The sequence below is a fragment of the Cetorhinus maximus genome, chromosome 3 (assembly GCF_964194155.1).
Source record: "Cetorhinus maximus chromosome 3, sCetMax3.hap1.1, whole genome shotgun sequence".
In the NCBI taxonomy this organism is placed as follows: Eukaryota; Metazoa; Chordata; class Chondrichthyes; order Lamniformes; family Cetorhinidae; genus Cetorhinus; species Cetorhinus maximus.
In genome coordinates, this window is record NC_135881.1 from 7,379,656 (window position 1) to 7,406,980 (window position 27,325).

The 27,325-nt window shown below is 46.1% G+C and overlaps 1 protein-coding gene across 1 annotated transcript in view; it reads right to left on the reverse strand.

The window, feature by feature from the left end:
• Positions 1 to 27,325, reverse strand: part of LOC144672605 (uncharacterized) — a 177,946-nt gene that overhangs the window by 150,350 nt on the left and 271 nt on the right. The gene's annotated exons all lie outside the window — the stretch shown is intronic.

The following is a 27,325-nucleotide window of genomic DNA, read 5'->3' on the forward strand; positions in this document are numbered from 1 at the left end:
TGTGGGTAAAACCCATCTGCTTCACTAATGTCCTTACCATCTGCCATCCTTACCTAGTCTGGCCTACATCTAATTCCAGATCCAGAGCAACGTGGTTGACTCATAACTGTGCTCTGATATGGCCTAGCAAACCACTCAGTTCTATCAAATTAGTATGAAGTCTAAAAGGAATGAAACCGGGCCGACCACCTGGCATCAACCTAGGCACCGGAAACCACAACTGAAAACCCAGCCTTGCTGACCCTACAAAGTCTTTCTTACTAAAATCTGGAGGCTTGTGCCACAATTGGGAGTGCTGTCCCACAGACTAATCAAGCAGCAGCCTAATCATGCTGGTCCTGGAGAGGGTCCAGAGGAGGTTCACGAGAACGATCCCAAGAATGAAAGGCTTAACATATGAGGAACGTTTGAGGACTCTGGGTCTATACTTGATGGAGTTTAGAAGGATATGGGGGGATCTGATTGAAACTTACAGAATACTGAAAGGCCTGGATAGAGTGGACGTGGGGAAGGTGTTTCCATTAGTAGGAGAGACTAGGACCCGAGGGCACAGTCTCAGAGTAAAGGGAAGACCTTTTAGAACAGAGATGAGGAGAAACTTCTTTAGCCAGAGAGTGGTGAATCTATAGAATTCATTGCCACAGAAGGCTGTGGAGGCCAGGTCATTGAGTGTATTAAAAACAGAGATAGATAGGTTCTTGATTGGTAAGGGGATCAAAGGTTACGGGGAGAAGGCGGGAGAATGGGGTTGAGAAACTTATCAGACATGATTGAATGGCGGAGCAGACTCGATGGGCCGAATGGCCTAATTTCTGCTCCTATGTCTTATGGTCTTATGGTCATAGTCATACTAACAGAATCATACCTTGCAAACAATGTCCCAGGCACCACCATCACCATCCCTGGGTATGTCCTGTGCCACCGTAGGACAGACCCAGCTGAAGTGGCAGCACAGTGGGTATACAGTCAGGAGGGAGTTGCCCTGGGATTCCGCATCGTCAACTCTCAGCCCTATGAAGTCTCATAGCATCATGGCAAAGTCCTGCTGGTTACCCCTACCCTCAGCTGATTAATTTTTTTTTATTCATGCATGGGATGTGGACTTCGCTGGCTGGGCCAGCGTTTATTGCCCATCCCTAGTTGCCCTTGAGAAAGTGGTGGTGAGCTGCCTTCTTGAACTGCTACTGTCCATGTGGTGTAGGTACACCTGCAGTGCTCTTAAGGAGGGAGTTCCAGGATTTTGACCCAGTAACAGTGAATGACTTGGAGGGGAACTTCCAGGTAGTGGTGTTCCCATATATCTATGTTGAACACCACTTGGAGGAAGCACTGAGGGTGGCCAGGGCACAGAATGTACTCTAGGTAAGGGAACCTCAATGCCCATCACCAAGAGTGGCTCAGTAGCATCACAGCTGACCAAGTTAGCTGAGCCCTAAAGGACATAGCTGCTAGACTGGACCTGCTGTAATTGGCGAGGGAGCCAACAAGAGGAAAAAACCTACTTGACCTCATCCTCACCAATCGACTTGTCACGGATGCAGCTGTACATGACAGTATTGGTAATAGTGACCACTGCATAGTCCTTGTGGAGACGAAGTCCCATTTTCACATTGAGGAAACCCTTGTGTTTTCTGGCAGTACAGTGTGCTTAATGGAATAGATTTTGAACAGCTCTAGTAACTCAAAATTGGGCATCCACAAAGCACTTGGGCCATCAGCAGCAGCAAAATTGTATACCATAATCTGTAACCTCATAGCCCGGCATATCCCCAACTCTACCATTACCATCAAGCCGGGGATCAACCCTGGTTCAACTAAGAGTGCAGCAGTGCATGCCTGGAGCAACATAACTGAAAATGAGGTATCAACCTGGGGAAGCTACAACACAGGACTACTTGTATGTCAAAGAGCATAAGCAGCATTTGACAGACAAAACTAAGTGATGCCACAACCAACAGATCAGATCCAAGCTCTGCAATCCTGCCACATCCATGAATGGTGGTGGACAGCTAACTACAGGAGGCTCCCCATCCTCAATGATGGAGGAGTCCAGCACTTCAGTGCAAAAGACAAGGCTGAAGCATTTGCAACCATCTTCAGCCAGAAGTGCCGTATGGAACAACCCTCTCAGACTCCTCCCCAGCATCACAGATGTCAGTCTTCATCCAATTCAATTCGCTCCACGTAATGTCAAGAAATAGTTGAATGCACTGGATTCTGCATAGGGTATAATACTGAAGATTTGTGCTCCAGAAATAACCCCTCCCCTAGCCAAGCTGTTCCAGTACAGCTATAATATTGGCATCTACCCGGCAATGTGGAAAATTACCCAGGTATGTCCTGTACATGGTGAGGTTAGGTGAGAGTGACTGCCCTTAGCATCAAAGTCATATTTAACCAAGTGTGGCAGCTAGGAACCCTAGCAAAAGTGCAGTCGATGCAAATCTGAGGGAAAACTTTCCACTGATTGGGAGTCATACCTAACACAAAAGAAGATGTTTGTGGTTGTTGGAGGTCAATCATCACAGTCCCAGAACAACACTGCAGAAGTTCCTCAGAGTAGTGTCCTAGGCCCAACCATCTTCAACTGCTTCATCAATGACCTTCCCTCCATCATAAGGTCAGAAGTGGGGATGTTCGCTTATGATTGCACAATGTTCAGCACCATTTGCGACTCCTCAGATACTGAAGCAGTCCATGTCCAAATGCAGCAGGATCTGGACAACATCCAGGCTTGGTCTGGTCAGTGGCAAGTAACATTTGCCCCACAAGTGGCCAGGCAACAAATATCTGCAACAAGGGAAAATTGTTGCAGAGTTTAAAACCTGCTCTAACAGCTGGGTAACTCCACAACCGACCATCCCCACCTGCCAGACCCTCCATCAACCCCTGGCCTACCCCTCCCAAACACCACCCCCCCAGATCAGACCTGACTCACCCCACGATCTGACTACCATCCCGACTGGACCAGACACTAGCCCCCAACCACCAGACTATACTCCTATCCAACCCCACTACCCTTCCCCTGACCTAACTAACCACCCCACCTCTCAATCGGACCCAACTACCCCGACCACACTACCACCGCCCCCCCATCCACCTACCCATTCACTCACTCACTCATTCACTAACATTAAGAGTAGACCTTAACTTACCAGAATACAGCAACTAGTGCTGTAAAAAGGGGTGTGTCCTCTCTTCACCTGACTACTGCACTCTGACTGAGTTAAATGGAAGATGCTGTGCTGTGCTTCTTCCCAGAAGAAATGCTTAGCAGTGTCAGATCGGGAGAATCTTCACATGCATCGGCAACATGCACAGCATTGCCACTGCTCGGAAGATTCAGGCCATTTAGTTCACTAAAGCTTCTAAAAGTGATGCTGAGTAGGAAAAGTACCTTAGTGAATGAAGAAAGGGGTTGGGAAAATATCTCTGTGGGACTGTGGAGAAACAAACAAAACAGATAAGGGTAAACCATCTCTGCTTATTTGTGGGGAGCGGGAAAGGTAGAAAAGAACTTGTAATACTAGCAGAGACCCACAAAACATTTGCAGTCCAATTAGTATACTTAAACAATCATCTCATCTAGCTCACTCATGCCATCCCTCCATGCTATTCTCTCTCCAATGCCATCCCCAGCCCAAATCATTCCATTCTCCCCATGCCATCAGTCTCATGCCATACCCTCCCCCCATGCCATCCTCATCCCATGTCATTCTGTCCGTCCCATGCCACCCCTCCAATGCTATCTGCTTTCCACTCCTCCCACGCCATCCCCATCGAATGCCATCCTTCTCATGCCATCAATGCATTGGCATCCCTTCCATCCTAATGCCATCCCCAACCCCTGTCATCACTTTCCTCCCATGCCATCCTCATCCCATCCCAAGCCACCACCAGTGGCAGCTGCATATGTGTCGCACATTCCAATACTCCACATGCCCCACTTAATGCCACGTGCGCAGGCCCTACCCACCAAATCAACCCACTGAGCAATCAAAAAAGTGCAGGCAGGCAAGAACTGCATGTTATTATTACGGATGGAAGAGCTTTTTGCTATATTTCGCTAATTCCAAAGTTTACTTCATTTAATAGTCCCAAGATTTTTTTTAAAACCAAATAGACTCCAATTTGTCAGACAGTGAAGACATTGTAATATTTCCATTTGTAAGAGGTCCTGATTTTTGACAAATCAGAAAGTTGTCTACTGAACTAGAAAATATTTCTTCATTTCCAAAAAGGGGCCAATTATTCCTGACTTGAGGCATTTTGGTACTGTTAACAATGCCAAATTTTAACATAGAAAGTCTTCTACAGGTGTAACAAATGCTGCATTTAAATGTGCATGCACTTCAAGTGCAATCAGGTTGGCATAGGAGTTTTCAATGTATCCTGAAATAGAATGTTGTGACCCGCCACCACTTTTAATATATAATAAATACAAAAGTTTGTTGACTGTTTCCACTGGACTTTCAGGCAGTGCATTCCAAATTATAACAACTTGCTGCATAAAACACTTTGCCTTATCCCACTCTGGTTCTTCTGCCAGTCTCTTAAATCTCTATCCTCTGGTTACAAAACTCCTGTTAGTAGTAGCAATTTCTCTTTATTCACTCTAAACCCTTCTTAATGTTGCACATCTCTTAAATCTCTCCTTAACTTTCTCTGTACTAAAGGGAACAGTTCCACTATCTCTAGGGCAGAATTTTTCCCGCGTCAGGCGAGCTCCGCAGAGTTGCCCACGATCGGCTCCGCACCACCATTTTACGTGGGCGGACCAATTAAGACCCGCCCAGTATAATACGCTGAGCGTTACCTGTGCAGGCGGGGAGGGAGGTAAAGTCGGGTCCAGCGCGCTTCCTTGTGGCACAGAGCTGCCTCAGGGAGATTGAAGCGATTGTTAAAAAAATAAATAAAAACAATGAAAATTTAATGAAACATGTCCCCTCATGTTTTTGTGTCACATGTGATAGGACATGCTTTTATTTTTCATAGAAACTTTATATTTAAGCTGTAAAAGCTTTAGGAAACCTCATCCCGCTCATGGATGAGGTTTCCTAAAAAACATAAATGTCGCTTGGCCTTTTTGCCTGCCCGCCAACCATAAGATTGGACGGCAGCGTAAAGATGAACTTAATTGCTTCATTAATGGCCTTAATAGGCCTTTTAAATATCGGCAGGTGCGCAGCTGACTCCGGCGCGTGCCCGCCAAATGAAACATCGTGAGAGCGAAATGACATCGGGACATACGCCCGACGTCATCTCGGGCTCACCCCCGCACGCCGACTGAAAAATCCTGGCCCTAGTCTATTCATATAACTGAAGTCCTTCGTCCCTGGTATGATTCTTGTAATATATCTTCTACATCTTCTCCAAGATATTTTCATGCAGGATAGAGAGGGAGATTAAAAAGAGGGGTTGCAATATTAGTTAAAGAAACTATCACAGCTGAGGAGGGATTTTAAACAAAAATGAGCATCAAATGAAGCCACGTGGGTTGAACTGAGGAATAAAAAAGGGGCCATCACATTACGAGAAGTATACTATAGACTAACAAATTGTAAGAGGGAGATGGAAGAGCAAATATGCAGGAAAATTGCTGAAAAGTATAGAAACAAAGGGGCTGTAATCGTAGGGGATTTCAGTATTAACTGGGATAAACTTATTTTAAAAGGCAACGAAGGCATAAAATTCTTAAAATATGTTCAGGAGAACTCTTTTAACCAGTACACAGTAAGCCCAACAAGAGAAGGGACAGTTCTAGGGGCGGGCCCCGTGGGAGCAGGCGCAGGCGGGCGCAGAGCCGATCGCTGCCCACGATCGGATCCGCGCCACCATTTTACACGGGCGAGCCAATTAAGGCCTGCCCAGCATGAAATGCGACTACTGAGGAAAGCGGGAGTGGGCGGGCGGCGGTGGCGCGGGACTGCTGTGATCGCCAGGTCCAATGGCGACCCAGCCGCCTGTTTAAAAGTGCTCCTGCAGCCTTGCAAAGACTGTCAAACATGGCCAGCAGAAGGGCTCCCCAGAGCACTGTTGGTGAGCAGGCCAGGTAGGAGGGTAGGGCAGGGGGCACTGTGCCCCTCGTTTCTCAGACAATTGCCTTGTTGCCCTCCTCAAGGAGGTCCTCGTTCCCAGGGACGGGAAGAGGCTCCCCCCACATGACCAAACGTGCCTGGGAGGTGGTGGAGGTAGTGAGCTCCCGCAACGTGGCGCATGCACCTGGATCCAGTGCTGCAAGCGTTTTAATGACCTTTTGCACTCTGAAAGGGTGAGTACCATGTTGGCATTGGTCACTTAACCAAGCAGGTAGGCTTTCCCCGCTGGCCGCCGCGCCCCACACCCCATACAACTCTGAGTGCAGTTACTGCATTGAATCATTGACGGCATGTGTCCTTTGTTGGGTGGGCCAGCAGATATTGGCCATGCCGAGGTCACCCTAAGAGGGCAGTGATGAAATGGGTTCTGCACCTGCAGCATGTGGTATAGTGACACCCACATTATTGTTTTGGGGCAACCTAGAGGGTCTGCACCTAGGCGCAGTGCTGGAACTGCAAAACAAGTCAAAATCAGGGTGCGGACATGCTGGGAGGGGAGCCTCTAGGTGATGGGGCACCGATCCACCTGCTGCCCTTTGCGTTCCACGTGCTTGCGCCTCCTTGCTTTGCAAGGTTGGACCGTGTGGTGCCAAATGTGATGTAGGCTGCATTTGGCCAAGTGGGAGACAAGCCTGACATCTTTGTGTGAGTGTGTAGCTGCTGCAGGGTGAGGAGGCACTGGAGCCTTGCATTGTTCCAGTCTGGTTGGGGTGGGACGGCAGCGAAGAGATTCCAGGTACAAGTTGCACTAATCAATGCTCTTTCCTCCTTTTTAGGAGAAGAATGCTCATAATGCTGCCGAGCGTTTGAGGACTGGCGGAGGGCCGGCCCAGTTGGCCATTATTACTAGCTTCGAGCAGGAGGATCTGGAGAGGCGCCATGCGCCCAGGTCCACCGGTGTCAGTGAGGCTGGGATGCCACAAGCAGGTATGTTAGCCCAGCACTGAGGTCACCATTAGTGTCCCAGCAACCATGGCACTGCTGAATGTTCAGTAATTGAAGTTTGCAGCATGGCTTGACCATTGCTTATGGAAGGATGAGTGCAGAATGATCTGGGGGGCAGGGATGAACATTAACATTGTCTCCACGTTAACTAATCAAATGTCCTTGTTCTTCCTTTCAGCATCAGCGGATCAGAGCAGGGAAGAGGCGGCACAGGGGCCCCTTCTCACACCTGAGGGTCCTGAAGTCTCTGACCCACCAGCGTCACACCATCTCTGCCAGGCAGGCACCAGCGCAGATACTAGGACCTCAGTGGGAATTAGATCATCGGCTAGTGTCCCGGGGCACAGTGGTGAGAGCACTTCACAGACATTGGAGGAGCTGGCAGAGACAGAGAGTGCCCATGGCGCCAGCAGTCAGAGGATTGCAGGGGACCAGGCACATGCTCAGTCGGTGGCTGATGATGTGCCTCTGGAATCATCCATGAGGCACCAAATGCTGGAAGTCCAGCAGGGTGTGCAGGAGGATCCGGCAGAGATACATGAGGCTATGCTTGGCTTGGTCTCCGTGCTGGAGGAGGCCACACGGACCTTTGCCAATGCAATGAGCCTCATGGCCGAGCACCATGCTTCCTCCACAGAGAGAGTGGCAACTCTCATGGAGAGGCTCCTCCTGGGGACCAATCATGGCTTCCTGGGGATGCGCTCGGACCAGCAAGCCCTCACATTGGCATTGACCTCAGCTGCCAGTGTGGGAGATGGTCTGGGCACCAAGTTTCTCAGCTCGGTGCCCATCCATCTACAGTGAGCAGGGAGGTCCAAAGCGACCTCACATCGGCGCAGCAGCTGCCTGTCGTCTCTACGGGCTCCTCTCAGGGCACTCCAAATGAAGGCAGCAGCTCCTCCGCCCCTCTGTCAGTGACCGTTTCATCTGATGAGGCTGCGACTGGGGAATGCCATCTGGAACTGGAACTGGCCGCTCCCTCCCAGGCGGGGCCAGCACAGGCTCCACGGGCCAGGGGACGGCCGCTAAAGTCATCGAGGCCAACAGGATAGCACAGTGAGCAGGCTGTCTCAGATGCCAGTGCCAGCAAGGGGACAGCACCTAGGCGTAGCACCCGAAAGCGTAAATTTAAGGCACCTTAGGCACACCACGGGTTTCTCACTGGTGCTTTTGTGTTGCCCCACAATGAGGTCATGATTAGTTGGTGTAGTGTTTAACACCTTTGTCATTTTGTTTCCTTAAGATTATTTTGTTATATCATTAAATTTAGACATGTGACCATTGCTGAGGGTGCCTCTTTTCCTCTGGAGGTGGATGGTTACCCATGATGTTATGAGTGGGTTGTGTCACATTGAGCTTTATTGACAAGGCCCTTAGTTAATGTTCCCATCCAGGCAGATTTAGCACTTAGGTATCAAGTATGGAGCCTGCAGCACAGGCTTTTGTTGGAGGTCCATCTGTGGTGTTCTAGCTGAAGGTTCGTTGGAAAACCTCCCAAGCATCCCTACCTCTCTGGAGTATGCCCGGGTCAGCGTTTACCCGCTCAGCATTTCCCTGTGCATGCTCATCCCCGGACTCACTGCTGGACTCATCATGTGCAGCCGCAGCAACTGCATCTACATCTTCTTCGTCCACAGCGTCCCCTTTCCAGCGCAAGATTGTGGAGAGCGCAGCATGCAACCACTATCAGCGATACACGATCTGAGAGGTACTGGAATGCACCCCCTGAACGATCCAGGCATCGGAAGTGCATCTTGAGAAGACCGATGGTTCTCTCTGCCATTGCCCTTGTTAAGGCGTGGCTACTATTGTACCGCTGCTCAGCTTCTGTTCTTGGATGGCAGAGAAACGTCATGAGCCACCTTCTGAGGGGATAGCCCTTGTCACCCATCAGCCATCCATCCAGCCGCGCTGGAGCACTGAAGAGTGCCTGGGAGTGTCTGAGGATGTAGGCATTGTGGAAGCTGCCTGAGTACCTTTCACAGACTTGTAGAATCTACAAATGTGATCACACATTATCTGCACTTTCAAGGAGTGAAATCCCTTCCTGTTGATGAAGGCACCGGGCTCACCTGCTGGTGTCTTGATGGCCATGTGTGCAGTCTATTGCACACTGGATGCAGAGGAAGCCAGCAACCTAGTCGGAAGATGAGGCTTTACAGCCTTCCGGACTGAATATTGAATTCAACAACTTTAGATCTTGAACTCCCTCCTCCATCCCCACCCCCTTTCCGTTTCTTCTCCCCTCCTTTTTGTTTTTTCCAATAATTTATATAGATTTTTCTTTTCCCACCTATTTCCATTATTTTTAAATCTATACCTTTAATGCCCTGTCAGTCTTTCCACTCCACCCCCACTAGAGCTGTACCTTGAGTGTCCTACCATCCATTCTTAATTAGCACATTCGTTTAGATAATATCACCACCTTCAACACCTCTTTGTTCCTTTGTCTGTGACATCTTTTGATTATCTGCTCCTATCACTGCTTGATTGTCCCTACAACCACCCCCCACCCCACCAACCTCTCTCCCCCCACCCCCCCACCTTAAACCAGCTTATATTTCACCCCTCTCCTAATATTTCTCAGTTCTGTTGAAGGGTCATGAGGGCTCGAAACGTCAACTCTTTTCTTCTCCGCCGATGCTGCCAGACCTGCTGAGTTTTTCCAGGTAATTCTGTTTTTGTTTTGGATTTCCAGCATCCGCAGTAGTTTTTTGTGTTTATACAAATGTCTCCTACCTACCTGCCCATTGCGCCCGTGCGACAATCTGAAGATCACGCAGGCCCTGAAAAATCACCGTCAATTGGTGCCTCATGGGCCTTAAATGGCCCATTAATTAATGGCGGGCATGCATCAGAGATGATCGTGCGCCTGCCCATCGAAGTATCACAATGGCGCGCGGTGACGTTGGGACACTCGACCGATGTCCCTGCCCGTCATTTTATGCGTTGGTGTGCAGGGCCCGCCCACACACGCCAACGGGAAAATTCTGCCTCTAGGAAGTTTTCGGTATGCAGCTCGGCAGCTCTGAGCATTGATGATCCTAAATCAGTTAGATTTAACTTAGATATGGACCAAGAATAAACGTTTTAACTGGGAAAGATCAATTTTACTAAGCTGAGGTGTGATTTGGCAGAAGTGGACTGGAAACAACTATTTGAAGGTAAATCGATGTCAGAGCAATGTAATGCATTCAAGTGGGAGACAGAGAGTTTAGAACAAATACGTACCCATCAAAAAGGGGTGGAAGTCCCAAATTCAGACCTCGCTGGATGTCAAAATGCATAGAGAGTAGGACAAGGCAAAAAACCAAAGTTCACATCAGATGCCAAAATCTCAATACTGTTGAAAGCTGAACGGAATAAAGAAAGTGCAGGGTGGAATTAAAAAGGAAATTTTAAACATAGCAAGAGGAAATATTAAGAGCTTTAGCATCTTTGAAAGTAGATAAATCTCCAGGACCGAATGAAATGTTAAAACAAAAAAATCCGCAAGCATAACCCAGACCTCCCTGTCGCTTGCCATTTTAACACTCTACCCTGCTCTCTTGCCCACATGTCTGTCCTTGGCTTGCTGCATTGTTCCAGTGAAACTCAACGCAAACTGGAAGAACAGCACCTCATCTTCCGACTAGGCACTTTACAGCCTTCCGGACTGAATATTGAGTTCAACAATTTTAGATCTTAAACTCCCCCTCCCTCCATCCCCACCCCCTTTCCGTTTCTTCCCCCTCCTCCTTGTTTTTTCCAATAATTTATATAGATTTTTCTTTTCCCACCTATTTCCATTATTTTTAATGTATTTCACCGATCATTTATCTATACCTTTTATGCCCTTTTAGTCTTATTTCACCCCACCCCCACTAGAGCTATCTGTACCTTGCTTGTCCTGCTATCCATTCTTAACTAGCACATTCTTTTAGATAATATCACCACCTTCAACACCTCTTTGTTCTTTTGTCTGTGACATCTTTTGGTTATCTCTATCACTGCTTGCTTGTCCCAACAACCCCCCCCCCCCCCCCCCCCCCACCACCCCACCCCCCGCCACCTTAAACCAGCTTATATTTCACCCCTCTCCTATTTTAACTTAGTTCTGTTGAAGGGTCATGAGGACTCGAAACGTCAACTGTACTCTTCTCCGCCGATGCTGCCAGACCTGCTGAGTTTTTCCAGGTGTTTTTTATTCCGAATGAAATGTATCCCAGGCTGTTAAGTGATGAAGAGGCTCTGACCATCATTTTTCAATTCTCTATGGCTAAAGGTCCAAACATGGGGCTGGAGGACTGCTGACATTGTACCATATTTAAAAGAGGAAGGGCTTGACCAAGTAATTATACATGCCAGTCAGCCTTACCTCAGTGGTGAGCAAATTAGCAGAAAAAATTCTGATGGACAGTATTAATCTTCACTTAGCAGGCATGGATTAAACATGGAAGTCAATGTGGATTTTTTAAGGTCTAACTTGACAGGATTTCTTGAGGACATAACAAGGAGGGTCAGTGAGGATGGAGCACTTGATGCAGTCTGCATGGATTTTAGCAGCTCTTCGAAAAAGGTCCCACAAGGTCATGGAATCCAAGGACAAGTGGCAAGTTGGATACAAAATTGGTTCAGCAGCAGGAAGCAAAGGTTATGGTTGACAGTTGTTTTTTTGTGACTGCAAGGCTATTTCCAGTGGGGTTGCAGAGGGCTCAGTCTTGAGTCACATGCTTTTCATGGATATATATTAATAATCTAGATTTGAAAGTAGGAGGGTTGATTTAAGAAGTTTGGAGGCGATACACAAATTGAATGTGTGGTTGACAGCAAAGAAGAAAGCCACAGACTGCAATAAGGTATCTTTAGACTGATCAGGTGGGCAGAAAAATGGTAACTGAAATTCAATCCATAGAATTTGGGGAGGGCAGACGAGGTGGATAAGGTGGTTAAGAAGGCATACGGGATACTTTCCTTCATGAGCCAAGGCACAGAATGTAAGAGCAGGAAGTTATGCTAGAACTGATTAAAACGCTAATAAGGGCACAGTTACAACACTGTATACAATTCTGGTCACCACAGCAGAAGAGTCTAATAGCACTAGAGAGGGTACAGAGTAGATTTAGGAGGATGTTGCACAGAACAGAGAATTTTAGTTGTGAGGGAAAGCTGGATAGGCTGGGATTGTTTTCTATGGAACAGAGGAGGCTTCACTGAGGTGTTCAAAATTATGAGGGACTTAGATTGAGTGGATAAGAAAGATCTATTTTTCTTTGCAGAGAGGTCAATAACCAGGGTGTATAGATTTAAAGTAATTAGTGGAAGGATTAGAGAGGGAAGTTGAGAATTTTTTTTCGAGGGTTTGGAGATCTTGAACTCACTGACTGAAAAGATGGTAGAGGCAAAAACCCAAATCACAAATAAAAGAATACATTGACATTCCATACCCATGTCAATCTACTGGAACCAATGAATCAAGAGCTAGAAAGTAGGATTAGTCTGGATAGCTCTTTATCTGTATGCACTGACACAATAGGCCAAATGGCCTCTTTTTGTGCTTTTTAAAATATATTTCTATGGGTAAAATTTTTAGCTCAGCGGGCGGACGTGCACCCGACCCACTCGAGCATTAAATGACGCACATCCCGACATCAACGTGCAGTCGCGTGATAATCATTCAGCAGCCACGCACCGAAGTCAACAACACGCCCACCGACAATTAAAAGACCTGCTAGGGCCATTAAATGATCAATTAACTTAAATTTTTCACTGTCCATCCAGCCTTATGGTTGTTGGGCAGGCGAAAAGGCCAAGTGGCTTTTGCACTTTTTAGGAAACTCCATCCACGGGCGGGATGAGGTTTCCTAAAGCAAATAAAAATAAAATAAAAATTTTAGAACTTAATGAGTAACATGGCCCTGCTCATGTGACAGAGCCACATGAGGAGACATGTTTCATTAAATTTTTATTTTAATTTTTTTCTATATAACACTCCATCTCCCTGAGGTAGCTCTGTGCCTCAGGGAGATTATGAAGCACGCAATCGCGTGCATGCACGAAGGTCGTGCTCACCCGGCTCACAATCCCCCCCCACCCAAAGAACCTGGGGGCCCAGACAGGTAGTGCCGAGCGCTGCCGCTCGCGTTTCACGCTCGATGGGCCTTACTTAGCCCACCAGCGTGAAATTGCCTTCCTGCCCCGATCTCGGGCAGTGGTTGGCTTCCCAACCGCCCCCGCCCAACATGGGTGAAATTCTGCCCTGTTTCTGAGCCTTTGACATTCTTTCTGACGTGTAATGCCCAGAACTGGACACAATACACCAACTGAAGCCTACCAGTAATTTATAAAGGTTTAACAAAACTTCCTCGCTGTTGTATTCAATGCCTTTATTTTTTAAATCTCAGGATTTAAAGTCTTATCAACTTGTCCTGCAATCTTCAAAAATTAGTATACATGAACCCTAGGTTCCTCTGTTCTTTCACCCTCTTAAAACTTTAAATTTCTAAATATGAACAAGAAATGTTTTTAAACTTGCATTTTCAAATGATGTTCTTAAGGGATAAAATTACCCCTTCAAGATTAAATAATGAGGATTTTTTTTTTCCCACAGCCTATTCCACAAATTTCTAACTTTAGTGATATTGACACATTAAGGATTCCAGTTCAGTATCCCTGGAGGTTCTGTGAAAAATGCCAAAGCCGTTACAATTCAAAACACGCCGGACAACAGATGAGACGTAAGCAAAGTAGGAACAATTCAAAACAGAGGCAAACTAGGTTGGAGGCTACAGCTTCACTCGAGAAGCTAGCACCTCGGATGAGAAGGAAAGATAGAGTGAGGTTAATTGCAGAAGCATTTGACAGAAGAGACAGGAGAGACATTGAACATATCGAGAAAGAAAAGATACAGAGGCAATTGCAAGAGGAAGAATGGGAAAAAAAGAAACTAGCTTTAAGAAAAGCTCAATCTAAACGTAGGAGGAAAGGAAGAGAGCCTTTTCCCCATGGTGCCGTAGCACATGAAAAAACAACCAAATGCAAGTCAAGGCAGCATAGCCAAGACAGTTGGCAGCATGAAAAAAGAACAGAAAAAGCCAAAAGCACATGCCGTTATGTTTCAAAAGGATGTACAGATGAGCATTCCACACAGCCAAGGCACAGACATCACAAGCATAGCTAGCCAATTTTCTAACATTAAATTATAAAGACTAGTATACAATTCTTGGTTCAGGTAAAGGATTAACACAGAAGAATATTAACACAATAGTCAAGGACACATCACTAAATAATCAAAAGGTTAAGGTAATTTTTTTTTAAATTACTAACTAATAAATTATTTTCCTCTTTCACTGTGCATTTCCTGCCTAGAATTTCCCTGAGCACAGCTCAGGTAACTTGCTTACTGATTCAACCTTAATTTTTCTGACAATTTGGTCTTTAATAGGTCAACTGAGATTGGGAATATTCTCGATAGCAAAACATAAAAGCTAAACTCAATGGTGCAGTGCATTAGTACACTGCTCCAATCACACTGTAATAAATCCTAAATATGGAAAGATGAACTAAATATTACTACTACTAAATTTTAAAGCTACAAAGGTACATCAAAGGTACATTAAAGCTACAAAAGGTACATCTTAGTTTTAGACATTAATGTTTTTGTTCCGGTTGTTTCACCTAGCTAAAAAATCAAGTATAAGAATTATGTTTGTAAAGATTTTTCATTTGTTTGCAAACCTAAAAAGTAATGATCAAATCCAAGTAAATATCCATTACTGTCAAGAAAAAATGTCAGGTTCTTGCCCTTGAAATCAATGACCTCAGCTTTTCTAGCTCATCTTTCCCAGGTGTTGTGATCTGTTTCACTTCAAAGTTCCCTTTTATTGATGTTTGACAAAAAACATGGGGCTTCATTTATGGATGATACAAATATTATTCCCTTTAACCTTGGGTTTGCATTTTTTGTTTGAACAGTATTAAACAAAATGTTTAAATACAAAGTGCAAAAGAAACGGGTTATACTTAAAATAAACATGCTTGGCTCGTATAGTTCAAGAATCATTAGATGAATTAAAGATAAATGTTTGGACATGTCAACATCAACAACCATTATTTTGCTAATGTAACCAACACAGTATCAAGGAAACAATTAGCAGTTGTTACAAAATATGCATTAAGGTTGAAGGGGAGGACAAAGAAAACATTTTGAAGACACTGAAGCTCTCACAGCAGCATTAACGGAAGGAGCTTGTTACCAATCATTCCGAATTGCGAACATGTCCATCAAGCTGCATCACGCTTTGAGTCCCAACGGCTTAATGATGAGGCAGAGGGGAGGCAGAGAAGGAAAAACAAGGAAGCAAATCTTGCACTTTGGACCCCACTAACTTGTGAGATGTCCTGCCCATTGTGCCCTGCAGATCAAGAATCGGCCTGTTCAGTTACATGAAGAACCATGAGTAGACCCTGAGTAGACGTCATCCTCAAATTGAGGGTCAGCCGACAACAAAAAAGGTTGTATCGCAATTCATACATTTGTGCCTTATGCTCCAAATTATATGGTGCTTTGAATATTCTATACTTTAAGATTTGAATTTGTGTCACTTCTCAGAAACTGTAAAACTGTACTTACAAACCCCAAAATGAATAACATGAATACTTCACTTAAGTTGAATATTCCAAACTAAATACAGACTGTATCAAGAGAACAACAGAAACTGCAGAGTATATCTGGACACATTTGACTACCAGAATTTCTTACAGCTTTTTTTTAGATGGCTAAAATGTCCATAACTTGATTTTATTGTATATTTAAATAAATTATATATTTTTTAAATTAAAATGAGTTAGGTAATATGTCAACGTTATAACTTCACATTTCTAAAAACAGGTATATCAATGCTCCCCCCAGTCAGCCTTCTAACTTCCACCTGAGTTCAACAAAAACTGCAGCACATGCCCAAGCTTGCACCAAGTCACATTTTTCTATCATCCTAGTGCTCGTTGACATAAATTGGTTCCCTATCAGACGACACCTTGATTTTAAAATTCCCATCTTTGATATCAAATTCCTCCATTGCATCGCTCCTCACCTTCCTTGTAACCTTCTCCAGCCCTTCAAGAGCTCTGCGCACGTCCAATTTGGGATTTTTGCGCATACCCAATTTTAATCACCAGGAATGGTAGCAGAATAGCTAGGTTATCAGACTAGTAATCCAGAGGCCTGAACTATTGTATGGAATCATAGGAACATAGAAAATAGGAGCAGAAGTAGACCATTTGGTCCTTTGAGCATGCTCTGCCATAATATGTCATGGCTGATCCTCTACCTCAACGCCATACTCCCACTCTCTTCCCCATACCCCTTGGCTCCTTTAGTGTATAGAAATCTATCTATTTCCTTCTTAAATATGTTCGATGACTTGGTAGAGAATTCCACAGGTTCACCACCCTCTGAGCAAAGAAATTTCTCTTCATCTCAGTCCTAAATGACCTACCCCACACCCTGAGACTATGACCCTTTGTTCTAGACCTCCAGCCAGAAGAAACATCATCCCTCCATCCAGTCTGTCCAGCCCTGTCAGAATATTATACCTTTAAATAAGATCCCCTCTCATTCTTCTAAACACCAATGAATTAGGCCTAGTTGACCCAATCTCTCCTCATACGACAATCCTGCCATCCCAGGAATGAGTTTAAATCCCAACATGGCAACTGGAAAATTTAAACTCAGTTAATTAAATACATCTGGAATTTAAAAGGTAGTCTCAGTAATGATGGCAATGAAACTACCACACTGATATAAAAACCCATCTGATTCATTAAAGTCTTTTCGGGAATCTGTCAGCCTTACCTGGTCTGGCCAATAAGTGACTCCAAGCCATCAGCAATGTGGTTCACGGTACTGTCCTCTGGAATGTTGTAGTTATGTTGTATCAAACCTCTCCCAAATAAAGTTGAATACAATATAACCCAGATAGACCACCCAACAACGATCTAGGCAGCGGATGTTACCCAGTTCAACCCTGCAAAGTTCCCCTCTCTAACATATGGGGAATTGTGCCAAAATTGAGGAAAAAAGTGCAACAGGCTGGTCAAACAACAGCCTGACATAGTCTCACTCACACTGGTTTCAGCCAATGTCCAAGGCTCCTCCATCTCCATCCCTGTGTGTATCCTGTCCCACCAGCAGTACACATATTAATGGGGAGGCGGTTCCATAGTGGTAATGTCACTGGACTAGAATCCAGAGACCCAGGCTAATGCTCTGGGGGCACAGGTTCAGATCGCACCAGGTGGAATTTAAATTCAATTAGCAAATCTAGAATTAAAAAAGCTAATCACAGTAATAGTAATCAAGGGACCACAATCCTTTGTCACAAAATCCCATCTGCTTCACCCTTTAAGGTAGGAAATCTGCCATCATTACCCTGGCCTGGCCTACACGTCACTCCAGGCCCACAGGAATGTGGTTGACTCTTAACTGCCCTCCAAAAAGGCCTAGCAAGCCATTCAGTTGTATTAAACTAGATTGAAGTCTAAAAGGAACAAAAATGGACAAACCACCTGGCATCAACCTAGGCATCGAAAATGACAATGGCACACTCAGTCCTGTCGACTCTGCAAAGGCTTCCATGCTAACATCTGGGGCTTTGTGTCAAATTTGGGAGAGTTGTATTACAGACCAGGCAACTGTCTTGGCATAGTCATACTCAAGGAATCATACCTTACAATGTCCCAGATGCTACCATAATCATCCCTGGGCATGCCCTGCCCCACTGGTGGTAAGGGAATCAACAAGAAGGAAAAACCTGCTTGACCTCATCCTAACCAAATTACCCATCACAGATGCATCTGTCCATTGCGGTACATTGATAGGAGTGACCACCATACAGTAGTGACTTCATGTTGAGGTGACACTACCACTTAACTCTATGGGATAGATATCAAATAGATCTAGCAACTCAAGACTGTTTTTTTTTTTTCTTTATTCATTCATGGGATGTGGGCATCACTGGCTGGCCAGCATTTACTGCCCATCCCTAGTTGTCCTTGAGAAGGTACTGGTGAGCTGCCTTCTTGAACCGCTGCAGTCCATGTGGTGTGGGTACACCCACAGTGCTGTTAGGGAGGGAGTTCCAGGATATTGACCCAGTGACTGTGAAGGAATGGCGATATATTTCCAAGTCAGAATAGTGAGTGACTTGGAGGGGAACTTCTAGGTGGTGGTGGCCCCATCTATCTGCTGCCATTGTCCTTCTAGATAGTAGTGGTCGTGGGTTTAGAAGGTGCTGTCAAAGGAGCCTTGGTGAATTCCTACAATGCATCTTGTAGATGGTACACACTGCTGCCACTGTATGTCAGTGGTGGAGGGAGTGAATGTTTGTGAATGTGGTGCCAATCAAGCGGGCTGCTTTGTCCTGGATGGTGTCAAGCTTCTTGAGTGTTGTGGGAGCTGCACTCATCCAGGCAAGTGGGGAGTATTCCATCACACTCCTGACTTGTGCCTTGCAGATGGTGGACAGGCTTTGGGAAGTCAGGAGGTGGGTTACTCGTCGCACTATTCCTAGCCTCTGACCTGTTCTTGTAGCCACAGTATTTATATGGCTAGTCCAGTTCAGTTTCTGGTCAATGGAAACCCCCCAGGTGGTTGATAGTGGGGATTCAGTGATGGTAATGCCATTGAACATCAAGGGGCAGATGGTTGGATTCTCTCTTGTTGGAGGTGGTCAATGTCTGACACTTGCGTGGTGCGAATGTTTCTTGCCACTTGTCAGCCCAAACCTGGATGTTGTCCAGGTTTTGCTGCATTTTGACACAGACTGCTTCAGTATCTGAGGAGTCGTGAATGGTGCTGAATAATATGCAATCATCAGCAAACATCCCCACTTCTGACCTTATGTTAGCAGGAAGGACACTGATAAAGCAGCTGAAGATGGTTGGCCGAGGACACTGCCCTGAGAAACTCCTGCAGTGATATACTGAAGCTGAAATGACTGACCTCCAACAACCACAACCATCTTCCTTTGTGCTAGGTATGCTGCTCAAACCTGCAGAGAGTTTTCCCCCTGATTCCCATTGACTCCAGTTTTTCTAGGACTCTTTGATGCCACACTCTGTCAAATGCTGCCTTGATGTCAAGGGCAGTCACTTTCAGTTCACCTCACGTGTTCAGCTCTTTTGTCCATGTTTGAACCAAGGCTGTAATGAGTTCAGGAGCTGAGTGGCACTGGCGTAACCCCAATTGGGCATCAGTGAGCAGGTTATTGCTAAGCAAGTGCTACTTGATAGCACTGTTGATGACCGCTTCCATTACTTTACTGATGATCAAGACTAGACTGATGGGCTGGTAATCGGCCAGGTTGGATTTGTCCTGCTTTTTGTGTACAGGACATATCTGGGAAATTTTCCATATTGCTGGGTAGATGCCAGTGTTGTAGCTGTACTGGAACAGCTTGGCTAGGGGTGCGGCAAGTTCTGGAGCATAAGTCTTCAGTACTATTGCCGGAATATTGTCAGGACCCATAGCCTTTGCAGTATCCAATGCCTTCAGCTGTTTCTTGATATCACATGGAGTGAATCAAATTGGCTAAAGACTGTGATGCTGGGGACCTCCGGTAGAGGCTGAGATGGATCATCCACTCGGCACTTCTGGCAGAAGCAAATGCTTCAGCCTTATCTTTTGCACTGATGTGCTGGGCTCCTCCTCATTGAGGATGGGGATATTTGTGGAGCCTCCTCCTCCAGTGAGTTGTTTAATTGCCCACTTCACAACTGGATGTGGCAGGGCTGCAGAGCTTAGATCTGATTCGTTGTTTGTGGGATCGCTTAGCCCTGTCTATCACTTGCTGCTTATGTTGTTTGGCACACAAGTAATCTTGTGTTACAGCTTCACCAGGTTGACATCTCATTTTTATGTATGCCTGGTGCTGCTTCTGGCATGCCTGCACTCTTCATTGAACCAGGGTTGATCACCTGGCTTGATGGTAATGGCAGAGTGGGGGATATGCTGGGCCATGTGGTCCATCACCAGGAATGGTGATGGTGGTGTCAGGGACACTGTCTGTAAGGTATGATTCCGTGAGAATAACTATGTCAGGCTGTTGCTTGACTAGTCTGAGAGACAGCTCTCCCAATTTTGAGATGGCCCACAGTGCTTCATAGATTCCCAGTCTTGAGTTGCTAGATCTGTTCAAAATCTATCCCACTTAGCACAGTGGTAATGCCACACAACACAATGGAGGGTATCCTCAATGTGAAGCCGGACTTCATCTCCGCAACGACTGTGCGGTGGTCTCTCCAACTGATACTGTCATGGACAGATGCATCTGCGGGAGGTAGGTTGGTGAGGATGAGGATGTTTTTCCCTCTTGTTGGTTCTCAGGCCCAGTCTAGCAGCTATGACTCAGCCAGTTTGGTCATTAGTGGTGCTACAGAGCCACACTTGGTGGTGGACATTGAAGTCCCCTACCCAGGGGTCATTCTGCACCCTTGCCACCCTCAGTGTTGTTCAACATAGAGGAGCACTGATTCATCAGCTGGGGGAGGGCAGTATGTGGTCATCAGCAGGAAGTTTCCTTACCCATGTTTGGCCTGATGCCACAAGACTTCATTGGGTCCAGAGTCAATGTTGAGGACTCCAGGGCAACTCCCTCCGACTGTGTACCACTGTGCCGACACCTCTGCTGGGTCCTTATGGTGGAACAAGGCATACGCAATGGCGATGGTGTCTGTAAGGTATGATTCCATGAGGATGACTATGTCAGGCTGTTGACTAGTCTGTGAGACAGCTCTCCCAATTTTGACACTAGCACTAGATGTTAGACTTTGCTGGGTTGACATTGTTATTGTTGTTTCCAGTGTCTAGGTTGGAGCTGAGTGGTCCATCCAGATTCATGACTGGCAGCAGTTTGTTACAACTAAGTGGAGTCACAAGTGAGGACAGCAGATTTCCTTCCCTAAAGGGCATTAGTGAACCAGATGAGTTTTTACAACAATCAACAATGGCTTCATGGTCATTCAACTTCTTTATTGCCATGGCGGGATTCGAACCCAGGTCCCCAAAGTATTACCGTGGGTCTCTGGGACACTAGTCCAACGATAATACCACTACACCATCGCCTTTCCCCATGGACTGCGCATCCATGAGGCACTGTCAACCATCAGCAGCAGCAGAATTGTACGCAACCACAATCTGTAATTTCATGGCCCAGCATATGCCCACTCTAACTTTACCATTGAGCCAGGCATTCAACCCTGGTTCAATGAAAAGTAGTCTGCTTCTCTATGCTACAATGCTTTAGAGGGGTTTAGGAAGGAAAATGCAAAACTTAAGGCTCAGAGAGCTAAAGGCACAGTTGCCATGGGAAATGGACAAGGGGGTCAGAAATGGAAGAATGCAGAGTCATGGAAGCTTGCACTGGTTAAGTGTCAGCAGGAATGAGGCAATGAAGGAATTTGCATTCAAGAATGAGAATATTAACAGAGTTATTCGAGAAACGGGAGCCAACAAAGTTCGAGCAAGAGTTGGAGTGGTAAAATAGAACTTTGTGCTAGTTAGGACACAGACAGCAGTTTTGGACGAGCTTAAGTTATGGAGAGTGAAAATTGGAAGGTTATCCAGGAGAGCACTGGAAAAGTACAGAAGGGATCTGGAATTAAAAAAAATACTGGATAAACTCAGCAGGTCTGGCAGCATCTGTGGAGGGAGAAACAGAGTTAACATTTTGAGTGCTAACGTTTCAAGTTCTTCTGAAGAAGAGTCATACAGACATGAAATGTTAATTCTGTTTCTCTCTCCAGAGATACTGCCAGACCTATTGAGCTTTTCCAAAATTTTTTGTTTTTATTTCAGATTTCCAGCATCCACAATATTTTGCTTTCATCAGAAGGGGTCAGGGTTTCAGCAGCTGATGTGGGAGAGGTGATGGCGTAGTGGTGCTTGCACACGAACAGGAGAGAGCACATCCTGAGTGGGGCACAGCGAGAATGCACAGTAGGAATTCAGTGCATAGGGGACGAGGTGCTCTTTGCACTTTTTCCTTGCTATCCAACTCAGTGAATCTTCAGAGCGTGCTGCAGCAGGAGAGGCTACAAGGGAAAGGAATCACTGGGAAGGAGTGGGTAAGGCATTTACAACTTTAATCGCTTATAGTTTAAGGTCTTTTTGTGGGTTACAGTTTGTATATTCTACAGTAACGAGGATCAGGAAAGAAGGGCCCTAGAGTAATTGACTTAAAAGGTTTAATTTAAAGGAATAAGTCATGGTAGGAGCGCTCAAAGCCATGGTTTGCTCCTCGTGCTCCATGTGGGAAGCTGGGGACATTTCCAGCGCCCGGGACCAGCATGTGTGCAGGAAGTGTGTCCAGCTGCAGCTCCTGGAAGCTCAGGTTTCAGAGCTGAAACAGCGGCTGGGGACACTGTGGAGCATCCGCGAGTCTGAGAGCATCGCGGATAGCACGTTTAGAGAGGTGGTCACACCACAGATGAAGGGACTTGAGGAAGGAAGGGAATGGGTGACCAGCAGGCAGTCCAAGAGAAACAGGCAGGTAGTTCAGAAATCCCCTGGGGTCCCGCTCGCAAATCGGTATTCCGTTTTGGAGGCTGATGAGGGTGTTGGTTCCTCCAGGGAGTACGGACTGAGCCAAGCTTCTGGTACCACAAGCAGCCTGTCTATAGAGGAGGGGAGGAAGGGAGGAAGAGCAATAGTAATTGGGGATTCTATAGTCAGGGGAACAGATAGGCGTTACTGTGGCCGTCAACATGACTCCAGGATGGTATGTTGCCTCCCTGGTGCCAGGGTCCGGGATGTCACTGAACGGCTGCAGGGCATCCTGAAGGGAGAGGGTGATAAGGCAGAGATCATGGTACATGTTGGTACCAATGACGTAGGTAGAGAGGGATGAGTTCTTGCATCAAGAATTCAGAGAGTTAGGAAGTAGACAAAAAATCAAGACCTCTCGGGTTGTAATCTCTAGATTACTCCCAGTGCCACATGCTAGCGAGCTCAGAAATAGGAGAATAGCACAGATGAATACGTGGTTTAAGAGTTGGTGCAGGAGGGAGGGTTTTAGATTCCTGGATCACTGGGACCGTTTCTGGGGAAGGTGGGACCTGTACAAGCGGGACGGTCTACTTCTGAACCAGAGCGGGACTAATATCCTTGCGGGCTGGTTTGCAGTGTTGTGGGAAGGGGTTTAAACTAATTCGGCAGGAGGAGGGGACACAAAATGTTAGCAGAATAGGGACACATCATAATCCAGTAAAACAACCAACTCAGAGTGAGTACAGCCGCAATAAGCTTCAAGGGAGTAAGGCAAGGCTGGATGACCTCTATTTTAATGCCAGGAGTATTACAGGTAAAACACATGAGTTAAGGGTGAGGATTGACATGTGGAATTGTGATATAGTAGCAATCACTGAGACGTGGTTGAGGGAAGGACAGGATTGGCAGCTCAACATTCCGGGATATAGAATCTTCAGGCGAGACAGGGGAGGGGGTAAAAGAGGAGGAGGCGCTGCATTATTAGTTAAGGAGTCAGTTACTGCAGTAAGGAGAGATGATATCTTGGAGGGGGCATCAAATGAAGCTTTGTGGGTAGAGTTTAGGAATAAAAAAGTGGCAGCCACATTGTTAGGTGCTTTTTATAGACCCCCAGATAGTCAGCGGGAAATTGAGGAGCAAATATATGCACAATTTGCGGAGGTGTGAAAAAACAATAATAGGGTAGTTATATTCGGTAATTTCAACTTTCCCAACATTAATCGGGATAGACATAGTGTAAAGGGCTTGGATGGAGTGGATTTCTTGAAAAATTTCTTGAATTGTACAGGAGAACTGTTTAGGTCAATATGTAGAGGGTCCAATAAGGGATGATGCATCGCTGGACCTAATTCTGGGGAATGAAGCCGGACAGGTGGCTGAAGTGGTGGTGGGCAAGCATTTTAGCGATAGCAATCACAACATGGTTCAGTTTAAGTTTGTTATGGACAAAGAAATAGACAAGTTGCAAAAAAATGTTTTGGATTGGGGGAGAGTGGATTTTAGTAAAATAAGGCAGGATCTTGGCAAGGTAGAGTGGGAACAGTTACTTGTGGGGAAATCTACAGAGGAACAGTGGGGAGGGTACAGGCTCAACATGTTCCCCCTAGGGTGATAGGAAGGAATAACAAGCCCAGAGAACCATGGATGATGAGAGATATTCAGGTTACGATGAGAAGGAAAAGAGAGGCTTTTAACAGGTACAAGGGAAGCAAATCAGCGGAGGCATTAGTGGGGTACAGACAGTGCATCATGGAGCTTAAGAAAGCAATTAGGAGGGCAAAGAGGGGATATGAGAAAGCTCTGGCTGGTAAAAGTAGGGAAAATCCCAAAATATTCTATAAGTAAATCAATGGGAAGAGGATTAGGGTTATATACAAAGCCTCAAAAAAGGAGTGAAACCGGATGGACCACCCAGCATCGACCTAGGTACCAGAAATGACAAGAGCAAACTCTGTTGACCTGCAAAGTCCTCCTTACTCACAAGCTGCACAATTGGGAGAGCTGTCTCACAGGCTAGTGGATAAATCTGCAGGGCCGGATGAGAGGTTTTCCAGCCTGCTGAGGGAGACAAGGGGAGCAGGGACGTGGCAGTAATTTTCAAATCCTCTCTGGCCACATGTGAGGTGCCAGAGGAATGGAGAACTGCTAACGTCCCATTATTAAAGGGAGGAAGGGGTAGACCTGGAAATTACAGGCCAGTCAGTCTAACCTCGGTGATGGGGAAGCTACTAGAAAGAATTCTTAAGGACAGAATATATCTGCACTTGGAGAGACACCAATTAATAAGGGATAGTCAGCATGGATTTGTTAAAGGAAGGTCGTGTTTGACAATTTTGATCGAATTTTTTGAGGAGGTAACCCGGAGTGTTGATGAGGGTAATGCATTTGATGTGGTCTACATGGACTTCAGCAAGGCTCTTCATAAGGTCCCTCATGGCAGACTGGTCAAGAAAGTAAGAGCCCATGGGATCCAAGGGAAAAATTAGCTGAGAAGCAGGAAGCAGAGGGTGATGGTAGAGGGATGTTTCTTTGACTGAAGTCTGTTTCCAGTGGGGTTCTGCAGGGCTCGGTGCTGGGGCCCTTGCTGTTTGTGGTGTACATAAAAGATTTGGACTGAAATGTAGGGGGTATGATCAAGAAGTCCACAGATTACAAGAAAATTGGTAGGGTGGTAAATAGTAAGGAGAGTAGATAGTAAACTGCAGGAGGGTATCAATGGACTGGCCAGGTAGCCAGAGCAGTGGCAAATGGAATTCAACCCAGAAAAGTGTGAGGTAATGCACCTGAAGGGGGGCTAACAAGGCAAGGGATTACACTATGAATGGTAGGACCCTGGAAAGTAGTAAAGATCAGAGGGACTTTGGTGTGCATATCCACAGATCCCTGAAGGTAGCAGTGAAGGTAGATAAGGTGGTTAAAGAAGGCATATGGGATACTTGCCTTTATTAGCCGAATGGTAGAATACAAGAGCAGGGAGGTTATGCTGGAGCTGGATAAAACGCTGGTTAGACTCAACTGGAGTACTGTGTGCAGTTCTGGTCGCCACATCATAGGAAGGATGTGATTGCATTGGAGAGGGTGCAGAGCAGATTTACCAGGATGCTGCCTGGGATGGAGATAGGCTGGGGTTGTTTTCCTTGGAGCAGCAAAGGTTGAGAGAGGACCTGATAGAGGTGTATAAGATTATGAGGGACATAGATAGGGTGGACAGGAAGGCACTTTTTCCATTAGTAGAGGGGTCAATAACCAGGGGGCATAGAATTAAGTAAAGCGGTAGAAGGCTAAGAGAGGAGTTGAGGAGAAATATTTTCAACCAGAGGCTGGTGGGATTCTGGAACTCATTGCCTGAAAGGGTGCTTGAGTCAGAAACCCTCGTAATATTTAAAAAGTATTTAGATATTCACTTGCGTCGCCAGAGCCTCCAGGGCTATGGGCCAAGAGCTGGAAAATGGGATTAGTGTAGTCAGATCTTTGTTGACCGATGCGGACATGATGGGCTGAATGGCCTCCTTCTGTGCTGTAAACATCTATGAGTGGCTACAAGAGCAGCTCAAAGTCTAGGAATCCTACAATGAGTAACTCACCTCCTGACTCCCCAAAGCCTGTCCGCCATTTACAAGGCAAAAGTCAGGAGAGTCATGAAATCCTCCCCAATTGCCTGGATGAATGCAGCTCCAACACCACTCAAGAAGCTCGACAATGTCCAGGGCAAAGCAACCCGCTTGATTGGCACCACATCCACAAACGTTCACTCCTTCCACCACCAACGCACAGTAGCAGCAGTGTGTACCATCTACAAGATACACTGTAGGAATTCACCAAGGCTCGTTCGACAGCATCTTCCAAACCCATGACCACCACCATCTAGAAGGACAAGGACAGCAGACACATGGGAACACCACCACCTGCAAGTTCCCCTCCCAAGTCACTCACCATCCTGGCTTGGAAATATATCGCCATTCCTCACTGTCACTGGTCAAAAATCCTGGAACCCCCTCCCTAACAGCACTGTGGGTGTACCTACACCACATGGACTGCAGCGGTTCATGAAGGCAGCTCACCGCCACCTTCTCAGGGGCAAATAGGGATGGGCAATAAATGGTGGCCTAGCCAGTGATGCCCACATCCTGTAAATTAATTTTTTAAAAACCAAGCCAGTCATGATTCTGGTGGGGGGGGGGGGGGGGGGGGAGTAGACAATCTTGGTGATGGTGAGAATATAGAGTTGGAAGTTCCACTCGGGATCAAATAGGGCTGCCAGTTTGTGGCCAGTCTGGTTCAGTCTCAGTACTGGGAAGTGAGACAGAATCGGTGGTGATGGTGGGGTCAGAGACAGTGGTTTCAGGCTTCCAAAGGCTGAATTGGAGGAACTGAGTTAAACAACCTAACAACACAAAGAGACTGGTGGTGAGTAGAGTTGTGGATGATCAGTGTCCATGTGAAACCTAGCGTATTTTGGATGATTTCAGCAAAGGGGAGCACTTAGGTAGGAAACTTGAGGGAGCCAAGGTGGCTCCTTGGGGTATTCCAGAGATAATAGGCAGGGATACAGTGCTGAGTGTTTGAATCTAATGTTCACCTCCATACTTTTAAAACTATATTTCTAGTTAGTGACATTGGGTCAACCCTACGCTACCCTCAATGATCTGGTCAAAACCTAACTAAAATCCATCTCAGTGTTATTCTCCCCTACTCTTCCAATCTGACCACTACCCGAGGTCCAAATCCCACGGTGCCCAAGTCCTGACATCCAGTCATA